An 11,559-nucleotide genomic window follows, 5' to 3' on the forward strand; every position below is an offset into this window, starting at 1 on the left:
ATTTCTCCACACGTCAGAGACACTCTTATAAACTAGAAGTCGACTCATTTAATTTCATGGTGAGAAAGGCTAAGGTCCTAACTTAGCACAAGGTCTCATATCCTATCCAGCCTGTCTCTTTACACTGACTTTCATCTTCTGTCACAGCATCTCCTGTCTCTAAGCTTTTGTACATGTTGCTCATGCTGCACACCCTTCCTCCTTCTGTCTAAACCCTTGCATTCAAGCTGCCCCTGCGTGTGCTATGACTAAATGCTCCTTTCCAGGAAGGTCTCCTTGGACCCTCTGATTTGTGCAGCAACCTATGTTGTGGCCCCAGAGGATTCTATACTCCCCTCAACCTAAGCATGTGTCACGCATCATTTTTCCTTAACTATTTTTTAAAATCTACTCAATGGTATAATTTGATTCTCCAACCTAAATGTAAACTCCACCATATTTGGATGAGAGTATTAGCTGTTTAACCACAACGATAATCGTTTCCATGAGGCCTCAAATCTCTGCATTGTTTCCAGCCAATCAGTCTTCTCTGTGTGCCTCGGACTAATTTGATTTGCTATCACCGTGCTTCTGACTTTCTCTGAAATACTACAAAAACAGAATCACTTAAGTGCAGCTCTTTACCACAGCAGAATGCTTCTGAAACTCTCCATGTTGTGTAGCAGTAATTCATTGTTTGTTGTTTCTCTCTTTTCCTTCTTGCTACTTGAATGCATGCAGTGTGCACATGTATTAGGCTTATGGGTGAGCACATAGGCCTGTGGAGATCTAAGGTTGATGTTGGGACCCTTCCTTGATTGCTCTTCTACCTTAGTTTTTATCTGAGGCAGAGTCTCTCTGTCACACCCAGAGTTCTCTGATTGGCTAGTCTCTCTAAAGAGCCTGCTCTAGGGATTTCCTGTTTCTCTGCCTTACAGGTGAATCGCTAAGCCCACCTGCCATTTACATGGGTTCTTGGGAACTGAACTCCTCTTCTGGTTATATGACAAGCCCTTTAACCACTGAGCTTTTCTATGTTTGTCTAGCATTCCATTATGATGTACCAATTTATTTATGTACTCATCTGTTGTTTTTAAAATGTTTGCTTCCTGTTTGGGACTATTAGAAGCAAAGTAGCCACAAATATTTGCTTTTAGCATCTTTGCACACGCACACATGACGCAGGAGGTTGAAGCAGGCTGGGTTACACAGCAAGACACTGTCTCGTGTATTATCTTTAATCATTGTGTCTAAATGGTACCTCTGTTTTCTTTATTTCTTTTGTTTGTTTGGAGACAGTATCTCACTCTGTGGCCCTGACTGGCCTTGAGATTATCATCCCCCTGTCTCTGCATCCAGAATGCTGCATTGTACAGTCATGTGCTGCTATGCTTATCTGATTTTTTTTATGCAGAAACAGGCTCTCCTTATTTTTAGTAAATCCGTACGCTCACTTTAGGATATAAACTTCATAAAGCTTAAAACTACCTCTCATTAATTTTAATTCCTCTATAGTTTAGAAACTTTTCTGGAATTTGTAGAAAATGTCTATGTCTATCATAGTACAGACAGAAATCAACTCTACTACTTACCAGCTGACAATAAATGCACAACAAAGCTAACACCCTGCTGATGTATAGGTTCCAGATGATGGCTCCACTAATCCACACACTTAATTAATCCTGAGCTTATCATAAATACCGAAGTTGGCAGGAATGCAGCCAATGTAGTCCAGACTATAATGGCAGAGAGTAAGTAAAGACGGGGCTGTAACTCGGGCCCATTACAAAACAGTCCAAAGCACTGATCCCTGGAAGGAAATTGCCAAGGAGATTTAGTAATTCATACAGAAATTTAGGTTTCTAAATAAGGTCAGAGGAAGGTCATGGTTTGTTTTTAGACATTCTTGATAAAGGTGATGAGAATGTTTGGCAGGAGTTACAAACGTGGACTTGGAGCTTGGCAAAGAGTTGGGCGTCGTTGAGTGTGCCTGGGTTATGGAGAAGGGAAAGAAAGCTGCAGACTTAGAAACAGGTAATGGAAAAATTAGAGCACATGAAAAGGAATATGTGGAGAGCCAGCTTTAAGAGGAAAAATAAAGGACAAAATGCTCCGAAAATGTAGAATCTGCAGCATTCAAAACACTTCAGAGCAGAGGATTTCAAGAAGGTATTAGCCACTACCACAGCCTCAGCAAAAAAAAAAAAAAAAGGAAGAAAAGAACTGGCCATCCTTGTCTAGGAATCAATGAGTGAAAAACAACAAATCCTTCAAGACTGACTCAGAAAAAAGGGCTTTAGCAGCTTCGCAAACAGACTTCGTATCAACAAAGCAAAGTAGATGAGGGGAAAGTGACCAGGAAGTTAGCTAGACAGTGTGGGGACCTCAAGAAGATCCAAGTTTATCAGGAAAATATAGCCTCTGTTTCTTTGAAATGTCTGCTGTTGCTTACAAAAACCACTCCTTGAAGTTGAAAACCATTCTGAATGCACTTCGTTTTGTGGATTTGGAAGCAGCGCCCTAGAGAGAGTTTAGTTTGAAAAGGAAAGTTGCCAAAAAAAAAAAAAATCCCAATTGCATAAGAAGCTAAATATAATCTTTCCTTTTGATGGCACTCACTGGGCATCCTCTGAAGCCACAATCAGGAGCTTCTAATTGATAAAGCTTTGATATCATAAAAGGTCACCACGGATTACTCAGGCCTGTTGTGAAACACACTGTGCTCTTCTGAAACATTAGCAATTAACCACAATAAATAATAGCGTGATTCACCCCTTTCACAAACGGAGCAGTGCCTTGAAGCCCTTTACCTGTAGTAAACAGCCATTGGAACTGGCCTTTATTAGAAAGCCTTTCCGTTTGCTTTCTGTGCACAGTCAAGCTCATTTCCGAGACACACTTGGTCCCCCCCCCGCTTAACATACCCATTTATACTGGAGACCTACTTATATTCCCCCACACGGTAAGAAACTTGCATTTTAAAATAAACATGCTGTATTATAAGCACTGTGTGTCTGAGACCCCTCCACTTTTGTAAATCTCTTTGATTAAATTGTTCCTCCTGTTAAGCAAGACCTTTCATTGTCTTAATGATTTATTTTAATTCAGTCCAGCTGGCAAGAAGGACTTAGTGGCACTCTGCTGTAGCAGGTCTCCTGCCCAGTCCAGTTTTGTTTGCAGTAAGTGTGCTACAGTCCTTCCCCTGGCAGTCAAGGAAACTCCATACAAAAGCAGCATTTATTTGCAGTTCCAACAGAGCCAAGTCATACATATGCTCTTTGACAGTCTGGAGTATCTGTTCTCCAGCATTCATCTGGAGCTGTTATTGGAACCATTAAAATTATTTTTTCCAGTTTTTAGAGGCCCAAGACACATTAATTTACCCTGATGGATGGTATGATGTGCTCATGTAAAAGAAAAACAAGTGTTACATAAAACATGACCAAGCTGCCAGCCACCTCTTTTACGTTCCCTCTGACTCTAATGTTTCATTTATAGTCTCAGTTGAAAATAGCAAGCAGTAAAAAAAAAAAAAAGAATAAATCTCCCATTCTGATTTATTCTTTAGTTTTCACAACCTTGATCACACTGAGCAATGCCATTTTTGATCTGAAGTAACAGTGAAACTTTTGCTTCCACCCAAAAGTAAACACAGATGGTCTGATACTGGCAGAGGACTTTATGACCAAATGCCTTGGTTAAGCAGGCCTATTCTGGGTCATATTTCACTAAATATGGCCTGTCTTGAAGTAGGCAGGCTCTCCTTCAAGGAGCCAACTTTTATCTTTATTTAAACCCAGAGTATGTGGCTTGTCTGTCACCGTAAAAGACGTTGCCTTCTCTGTACAGAGTCATCCATTGGAGCTGAAGAACAGGGTGGCCCTCTTCAGCCCAATCAGACCAATCCAACTGACAACCAGAGGCATCCAAAGGCCCTTGTCAGTCTATTGTAGGACCTTTAGAAGCATTTTGCAATAGAAACAATATTATACACAGTGGTTCTATCCCTAATGAAAGGCATAAAAAGCCTGCTTCACCCACTACATAGTTACACTAATAATTTAATAAGATCCAAAAAATCTTGTGCTCAATAATACCATAATCAGACAGTGTATAATAATGCTTCTGTGAGAATTTACTGACAATTCTACCGTTTTTTATACTTGTAGTATTTCTTTCTGGCAATATCTCCCGGAGTTACTCTTCCAAACCTCCTATGCCTCTGGGTCGCAGCTCAATGCAAAGCCAAATGCAAGCCAGTGGTATTAGCCGCTATCGCCTGGAGCAAGGACATTATGGTTTTGTCCGGAATGCCCTGCAAAGACCTGTGTATTAACGTCTTGATCACCAGCCTGTGGCACTATTGGAAGGTATAGGAACTTCAAGAGGTAGGCACAGTGGAAGAAACTGAGTCCAGAATATCAGATAACCTTTCTTTCTCTTTGTTTCCCAGTTGCCACGAGGCAACCACGGAAAAAAAACAAAAAAAAACAAAAAACATGTGTTGATTTTCTCAGGGATTTTGTCACAGTGATGGAAAACTAACTAATACATAGAACTTCAGGATTCACTCAAGGGATAATAAATAGAGGGACAGGGTCTGAGAAGTGAAGGTAGGAAAATCAGTCTAGAGAGTGAGGACACACCATGCTGTCAGCGACACGACACACTGGTTGAGCCTCTGCATCACCTTTCCTATTTCCCATCAGCCCCAGCTGTTCTGATTCCTCTTCACCTTCTGCTGCCTTCAATTACTTTTACAAACGTTTGCCTCTGCTTTCTAGTTGGCCAAGCTACAGACCATCAGCCTCAGATTGCTCCTTTGTTCCTCAGCTTTCTAAACAGTGCTGCAGCTGCTAACAAAAGAAACCAACAGATAAAAGAGCTCTCCTAAACTCACCTGCCACAGCCTCCTTTGTTTTTTTTTTTTCAGTTTAGATAAAGTTGAAAGAGACAAGTGTACAATTGGATGGTAATGAAAGGTTTTGAAGGACTGAATGAAATATGAATTTGTTTTACATATAGCCAGCGGAATTCACATTAAGCAGATATGTTCTGCTTGGGGGGATATATATCATATATATTTGTGTATTTATTTATTATGTATGTGTATTAATTAGATATACATTCATAATTGCTATAATAGCATATTTAATTATATATGTATATATACACATGTTATATGTGTATATGTGTGTGTATATATATATATATATACATAACATGTGTGTGTGTATTATCCCAACAGCTGGAGAGATCAAGATACTACAACTTGTGTTTAGAAGAAGACCTTCCTCCTGTCATATACACTCTAAATTGGAGGTAGGGTGATGATGTGGGCTTTCCCTCTGCATGTTATGAATATGTTTTATTACCATTGGTTAATAAAGAAACTGCTTTGATCTATGACAGGGCAGAATATAGTCAGGCTGAAAGAGATATAAAGAGAGAGTAGGCAGAGTCAAAGAGATGCCATGTAGCTGCCGAAGGAGGTAGGTGCTATGTAGCTGCCCAAGAAGCAAAAGGTAACAAACCATGGACCTAGTGGAAAAATGCAAAATAATAGAAATGGGTTAATTTATGATGTAAGAGTTAGTTAATAAGAAGCCTGAGCTAATAGACAAAACAGTGTTGTAATTAATATAGTTTCTGTGCGATTATTCAGGTTTGGGCAGCCGGGAAATGAACGAGCAATCTCCACTTACAGGGTGGTGTCCTGTTGAGTGGTAAATGGTTGTTATTCTCATGCCTGCCATCCTGTACACAAAAGTGATGCCCTTTGCCTAAGACCAACACCATTCAACAGTGGGACATGCCATTCCTCTGTCCCAGACCATTTGCATAAGCTTCTGTGACTTTTATAAAAGCTCGTCATCCACAGCACCATGTCCCAGCTCAAAGCGAAGAAGGATGAGTTTCACACCTCCCAAGGCTGCCTCCTAACTTGGTCTGTTATCGCTGAAAAACGAGTTAACAATTCTCTGCCCTCCTCAACAAACCCCAGTTATCTCCCACACCCACCCTCCCCCAGAAACTTCTAAACTGAGAAATATCTGCATGGTGGAGTTTTATTCAGGGACTGAGAACCCTCCACTTCAGTCCTCACTGTTTTGTAAGTCTGTCTTATAGAGGTTGTTTATAATAGACTGAAGGTAGGAAGCCTTGAATCACAGCATACTTTTCTGGGAATGGTGGAAAGAACAAAACCCTACATCAATTAACTACTACCCTGCCTCGTGTACTTCAGAACTGCCAGTCTTGGTTCTCTAGTTGTTGCATAAGTCAGCTGTAAAGTCTTTGAGATGTAGGTATGAGCAAAGACATGAGGGGATTCCACAGAGAACACACCAGGCATGAGGTAGCCTACCAAAGCTGAGGGTGAGAATTTTATGCCCCCTAATTTTCTTTTTAAATTTACTTTCTGTTTTAAAGCCAACATTTAAACAAGCTTACCACATTCTAAGCAGGACAATAAATGATTAATGTAGATTATTTTAACAAATTCTCACAAGTCACTAAAATATGCTGTATTCCCAGTTTATAGGTGAAAAAAAATTGACTTCATTTTCAAAAAGGAAAGAAGTTATTATATGAATTTATGGATACAAAGAGTTTATAACTATAAAAAGAATATTAAAAAATAAATCAAGGCAGGAGAGATAGCTCGGTTAATAGTGTTTACTGCCAAGCATGAGGACCTGCGTTTGATCCCCAGAAGCCACATAAAAGAGTCAAGCATAATGGCATGTGCTTGTAACCCCAGCACTGGGGAGATGAAGACAGGCAGAGACCGGGGCTCTCAGCCATCCCACCAAACTAAATGGTGAGTTTCCAGGGCCAGACAGGGATCTATCTCTCCCCACCGAAAAAACAATGCAAACCAGATAGAAGCTCCTGAGTAGCAACACCCGAGGCTGACTTCTGTCCCACACATCAACACCCACGTGTCCACACCCACTCGTGCACACCCACACGTCCACACCCACACGCCCACACCCACATGTCCACACACACACATCAACACCCACGCGTCCACACCTACTCATGCACACCCACACATGCACACCAGCACGTTCACAGCCACACGTGCACATCCACATATCTACACCAATATGTCCAGACCCACACGTGCACACCCACACATTCACACCCACATGTCCACACCCACACGTCCACACCCACATGTCCACACCCACACGTGCACACCCACACATCCACACCCACACGTGCACACCCACACGTCCACACCCACATGTCCACACCCACACGTCCACACCCACACGTCCACACCCACACGTCCACACCCACACGTCCACAGCCACACTCGCACACTGACTCTTTAGCAATTTTTAAAGAGCATAAAGTATAAGCTAAAATACAATATTATAATGCAGGCCAAATCCCTCCCGTCAGAGCTCAGGGAATCCTGCGAGTAGAAGGCAGAAAGAGTATAAAAGCCAGAGGGCTTGGAGGACATGAAGGAAACAAGGCCCTTTAAATTAACAGGATCAAAGTATATTCGAACTCATAGAGACTGAGGCAGCATGCACAGGGCTGCACAGGGCTGCACAGGGCTGCACAGGGCTGCACAGGGCTGCACAGGGCTGCACCGGATGGGTTAGAGCTAAAGCACAGCCCCATTCCTAACCCAGGAGCCAATTGACAACCACTTTCAGATGAAAATTAGTTTCTCCAAGGCAGTCTCGCTGGGGAGACAAACTATCTTAAGGGTAGACTGCGTGCCCAGCAGTCCACAGTCAGCGGGAGACAAACTGTCTTAAGGATAGGCTGCGTGCCCAGCAGTCCACGGTCAGCAGAAAACCAGCTCGGTAGCATCTTCAGAGCTTGCTTGTCTCATAAAGTCATGCCAGGACTTTTTAAAATCTTACTTTTTATTCATTCTTATTTTTTATTTTTCTGCCTTTTTACCATAAGGGTCCTTTGGTTATATAGTTAAGGCTTCCAGTTTAGTGCTTTTATGTTTATAGCATTCCTGGATATATGGATAAGTGGGTCTCTGTGTCTATATCTGCTTCTTGTGCCTTTTCTTCTGGTGTTTTGCTTTATTTTGTTTTGTTGCTGTTGTTGGACTTTTTGTATTCTGGTATATTAGGTTTTTTTATCTTATTATATTTTGCCTTATTATTCATCCCTTAGAAGCCTGTTGTTTTCTAACGAGAGACAGAAAGCAGGTTGGTCTGGATGGGAGGGGAGGTGGGAAGGAAATGGGAGGAGAAGAGGGGGAGGAAAATATAATCAGGATATACTGTATGAGAAAATATCTATTTTCAATTAAAGGAGAAAAAGATTTTAAAAAAGAAAAAACCAGACCGACAGTGTTAAGTCCAACTAAATGTTACAGGGTAAACTCTACTTGAAGAGCTCTAGTTTTAGTAAGAGCCCGCACTCAGATCTGAGACTGCACTCGGACAGTTGGACTGCTTATTTTGTGAATGAGACTGCACTCAGACAGTTGGACTGCTTATTTTGTGAGTGAGACTGCACTCAGACAGTTGGACTGCTTATTTTGTGAATGAAAGGCCATCGTGTGGCACTGTGAGGGTGACGCCTGGCTCTGTTGCAGACCTCACGATGTTGCAGATGCCAGAGTCATGGATTCCTGCCAAGGAAAGCTGCAGACTGGGTGTGGAACCCGCCCAAGAGAGAGAAGTGTGTCACAGTCAACAAAGCAGAAAGGAGCTGGGGATCTGAAGAGTGCTTTGACGTCAGACACGGAACTGCAGAGTTTGGAGTTTGCTCTGCTTGGTTTCAGTCTTGTTTTGGTCCAGTACTTCCTCACTGTGCTCCCTTTCCTTCCTTCTGGAATGATAATATACAGTCTATGCCATTGTATGTTGGAAGTATATGATTTGCCCTTTTATTCTGATTTTATAACGGATTGTATTTGAGAGATTGCCATGAGTCTCAGAAGAGATTTTGAACGCTGGACTTAAAAACATTGTACTGTGGTAGCCTATAAGGACTTCTGAAGTTAGATTGGATGCATTTTGCATTATGATATGGCTATAGGCCTATGGGGATTAGGGAGTAGAATGTGGCGGTTTGAATAAGAATGGTCCCCACAGGCTCATATATCTGAATGCTTAGTCACCAGGAAGTAGCACTATTTGAGAAGGAATAGAAGATTAGGAGGTGTGGCCTGCCTGGAGAAAATGTGCCATAAGGGTGCTCCAGCACCATGTGTATTGCCATGTTCCCACTATGATGAAAGTGGACTAAACCTCTGAAACTGTAAGCAAACCCCAAATTAAATGCTTTCTTTTATAAGGGTTGCTTTGTTTGTGGTGTCTCATTTAAACAATAACTAACAGCAATGCTTCTTAGACTATTCCATAAAACAGATAAATAGAAAAAAATTCTACAAAAAATTATGAGCCCTCATATCAAAACCAGATAAACACACACACACACAAAGTACATACATATGTGCATACATGCATACATACATACATTCATACACACATAGTATTAGAGGGTTTAGATATGCCTCAGCAGTTAAGAGCATTTGCTGTTCTTGCAGAGGACCTAAGTTTGGTTCCCAGCATCCACATCAAAATGCTCACAACTGTCTGTAACTACAGCTCTGGGTAACTAAAGCTGTCTTCTGGTTTCAGTAGGTACCTGCACACATACACACACACAGTTGAAAATATTAAGCCTACACACATTGTTAAACACACTATAACCTGTTTAGGGTTTTTTCTGTCTAAACCTGATATGTGTGTGTGTGTGTGTGTATAATTTATTTTATTTTTAATTAAAAATAAATAATAGCCAGGTACGATGGTGCATGCCTTTAATCCCCGTACTTTGTAGGCAAAAATAGCCAGATCTCTGTGAGTCTGAGGCCAGCCTACTCTACATAGTTCCAGGACAGCCAGAACTACATAATGAGACCCTTCTTCAAAAAGCAAAATAATTGTAATAATAGTCTTTAGAAGTATAGACCAATGACTCTGATAAGCATAGGTCCCAATATTCTCCATAAAATACTTGCAAATGAAATTTAAGATAATAAAGTTGGCTTCATTTCAGAGACACAGGGTTGATTCTATAAGTGCAGATCTATAAATGCAGTACATCACAAAAGTGAACCTGAGGACAAAAATCACAGAATCATCTCAGTAAACCAAAATAGGCTATTGACAAAATACAACCTACCTTAACGATAAAGAGCTCTGGAGATACTAGAAATAAAAGGAACATACTTTAACTCAGTGTGTGCTTGTGCCCTTACATCATACACACACACACACTACACACACACACACACACACACACACACACGCAGAGAGAGGAGGGAGGGAGAGGGAGAGAGAGAGACTGCATATGACAAACCTACACCCAACTTTCAAGCCTAAAAAAGAAAATGGTATGTCATTGGCAAAAAAAAAGGGTGGATATAGCTGGAGATGATTATATTAAATGAATTGAGTTCAGATATTTTTATACAGAAAAATAAAATCATGTATGCATATATGACATGAAAATAAAAGCCAAACCATCTAGGAGAGTAAAGGGGATTGTGGGAAGGGAGCAATGAAGAAAGGAATTGGAGGGAGAATGTGTTCAATGCGCAACAATGTACAATATAGACTTGGACAGAAAAGTCCTTATGTAACACAGTACTGCGTACAATGAATATACACGATGAAAAATATTTTAAACAAATAAACTGTCAATTTTATCATGAGTTAATAATTACTGATGTGTGATAATGAGAAAGTCAAAACAGATTTAAAGAAGAAAGAAACTTGATTTCAAAGGTGGGACTAATAATGGCTTATGTCTCATCTCTGGTTAGTTAAGTCCATGGTTCAGATCAAAAATACAGATATTTCATTCTGCTTCTTTGAGTTCTGTTGAGATACATGAATTTGTGTGAGATGGGGTTAACGGATTTGATAATAACCTTTGTATTAGTTATAGCAGTCAACAGCATACTAAGACAGTGTGGAAACATCATTGTCGAAGAAAATTCTCTATGGATCTCTCGCATCTGTGCTCCTCTTAGAAAATAAGACACCAACATCATTTATTCTGTTATTTTACCAGGGATGCCTGTTCAGTGAACAGCCTGAGAAGACAAAGTATCTCCCTTTGAAGTGTCAGAGTACAAGGAAGCTTACTGGTTGTTATAAAAGTTATGTGTTTCCTAAGCTTGGCGGTTCTCCGTGCAATTCACCAAGCTGTGTATGCAGATGTTACCAGGCTCTCTTCACATTCCCTGGAGGACAAAGGATTCAGAGAACTACTACAAATCCTAATTCTCCAACCAAAGTAATTGTTGTGAATAATAAACAGTTCTCTGTTTATGACCTAGGGTCCTCTTATTTCCTAATAACATCGGTAGTGGGCTAATTAATTGTCTTGCAAGCATGCTAAAATCTCAGCCCACTCACCATTCCTCATAAATATCTTGAAAACACATTTTGAAAGCCTTACATATAGACTGGGGAGATGGTTAGTGTTTATGGATAAGCATGAGGATTAACAGTGTGCAACACCATGTCTGATAATTTCATCTTATTTTACTTATTTTATTCATTTTATTTTTAT

General features: G+C 40.6%; 1 long non-coding RNA gene across 2 annotated transcripts in view; it reads left to right on the forward strand.

The window, feature by feature from the left end:
* Window positions 1–9,449, forward strand: part of LOC125400014 (uncharacterized) — a 40,928-nt gene extending 31,479 nt beyond the window's left edge. For both annotated transcript variants that reach the window (XR_015736807.1, XR_015736808.1), the window contains exons 2-4: window positions 4,149–4,367; window positions 5,228–5,301; window positions 8,564–9,449. This is a non-coding gene — a long non-coding RNA (uncharacterized LOC125400014). The remainder of the gene's footprint in view (window positions 1–4,148; window positions 4,368–5,227; window positions 5,302–8,563) is intronic.
* The last annotated feature ends 2,110 nt before the right edge of the window (window positions 9,450–11,559 follow it).

The sequence above is a fragment of the Myodes glareolus genome, chromosome 27, assembly GCF_982192425.1.
Source record: "Myodes glareolus chromosome 27, mMyoGla1.1, whole genome shotgun sequence".
Taxonomy (NCBI): domain Eukaryota; kingdom Metazoa; phylum Chordata; class Mammalia; order Rodentia; family Cricetidae; genus Myodes; species Myodes glareolus.